We start from the raw sequence: 1,949 nt of genomic DNA on the forward strand, positions 1-1,949 counted from the left end.
TTGGGCGACTATTACTGGGCCGCCAATGTGGCGATGATCCGTAAGTGGATGATAGAGGGAGAGGGGGCGGCGTGGAAAAGGCTGGAGATGGCGTCCTGTAAAGGAACGAGCTTAAAAGCGCTGGTGACGGTGCCACTACCGCTCTCCCCGAAAAGGTTTACCACGAACCCAGTGGTGGCGGCAACACTAAGTATCTGGGGGCAATGGAGGTGACAGAGGGGTGTGTTGGGAGCCTCGGTGTGGTCCCCGATCAGGAACAACCATAGGTTTGCCCCAGGGAGGTTGGACGGAGGGTTCCAGAGCTGGCACCGGGTAGGAATTAGGAGAGTGGGAGACTTATTTATAGATGGGACGTTTGCGAGCTTGGGAGCGCAAGAGGAAAAGTACGAGCTGCCTCCGGGGAACATCTTTAGGTACATGCAGGTGAGGGCGTTTACGAGACAGCAGGTGAGGGAATTTCCGCTGCTCCCGACACAGGGGATCCAGGATAGAGTGCTTTTGGGGGTGTGGGTCGGGGAGGGCAAAGTGTCCGAAATATACCGGGAGATGAGAGAAGAGGGGGAGGAGCTGGTAGAAGAGCTGAAAGGAAAATGGGAAGAAGAGCTCGGGGAGGAGATTGAGGAGGGTTTGTGGGCTGATGCCCTAAGTAGGGTAAATTCCTCTTCCTCGTGTGCCAGGCTTAACCTGATCCAATTTAAGGTGCTACATAGAGCACATATAACGGGAGCGAGGTTGAGCAGGTTCTTCGGAGTGGAGGGCAGGTGCAGGAGGTGCGAGGGAAGCCCGGCGAACTACACACATATGTTTTGGTCGTGTCCGGCAATGGAGGGGTATTGGAGGGGAGTGGCGGGAGTGATCTCGAAGGTGGTGAATGTCCGGGTAAAGCCAAGCTGGGGGTTAGCTATATTTGGAGTAGCGGATGAGCCGGGAGTGCAGGAGGCGAAAGAGGCCGATATTGTGGCCTTTGCGTCCCTAGTAGCCCGGCGAAGGATTTTACTCATGTGGAAGGAAGCGAAACCCCCCGGCGTGGAGGCCTGTATAAACGGTATGGCAGGGTTCATAAAACTGGAGCGGATGAAGTTTGCGCTGAGAGGATCGGCTCAAGGGTTCACCAGGCGGTGGCAACCGTTCCTCGACTATCTAGCGGAACGTTAGGGGGAAAATAGATAGCCAGCAGCAGCCCAGAGGGGGAGGGGGGGTGGGGGGTGGGGGGGAGGGAGGGAGGGAAGGGGGGGGGAAATTGTTTTTGTTCTAGATGGGGTGAAGGGGCAGGGGGGGGAGCACTATTTTGTGTTATTTTGTTAGTTCACTATTTTATTTAAACAATGTTTTTTTTTAATTATTAATGTTTATTGTCCCATTTTGCCAAAAAACTGCGAAAATGTCCATAACCAATTGTTTCGATAGCGGCTTCAACTTGCGGTAGTTTTGTCGGTCTGTTATCGTAATCTCCTTGCTTCTCGCTCAGATTCCAAAAGTGTGAGCACATCTCCCTCACGAACTGGCCCTTTCACATTCCGAATGATGGATCGGTTGCTGTCATCCATAAATTCCACATGGACCTGAGTGCACTGTCCCTGAGAACCAGTCTTTCCAAGAACAGTGGTAACCCGGGCCAGTGTGACGGTCTGAGTCCGTGGACCCTCCATGATGGCGGCGGTAGAAAATTTAAACAATGTTATCTATCAGTTATCATGTTACCGTTTTTGTTGATTTGTAAGGGGGAAAAATTGTGTTTGAAAACTTTAATAAAATATATATTTTTTTTAAAAATCATCGTTTAATTTTCTATTAAATATTTCCATTTAATCATCGACATATATTCCAGGAACTATAAATCGCGGCAACTCGTTCCTAAGGGAATTGAAAAGTAAATGCCTGTGTAATGAACATGTGTGAGAGTGAATTGCAATTCCCCGGGCAGTCTCAGCAACAAAATAGCCACAAGA

The 1,949-nt window shown here is 50.3% G+C and overlaps 1 pseudogene; it reads right to left on the reverse strand.

The window, feature by feature from the left end:
- Positions 1-1,371: 1,371 nt before the first annotated feature.
- Positions 1,372-1,654, reverse strand: LOC140427258 (small ribosomal subunit protein eS28 pseudogene; annotated as a pseudogene).
- Between the last annotated feature and the right edge of the window lie 295 nt (positions 1,655-1,949).

Source organism: Scyliorhinus torazame, chromosome 7, assembly GCF_047496885.1.
Source record: "Scyliorhinus torazame isolate Kashiwa2021f chromosome 7, sScyTor2.1, whole genome shotgun sequence".
In the NCBI taxonomy this organism is placed as follows: Eukaryota; Metazoa; Chordata; class Chondrichthyes; order Carcharhiniformes; family Scyliorhinidae; genus Scyliorhinus; species Scyliorhinus torazame.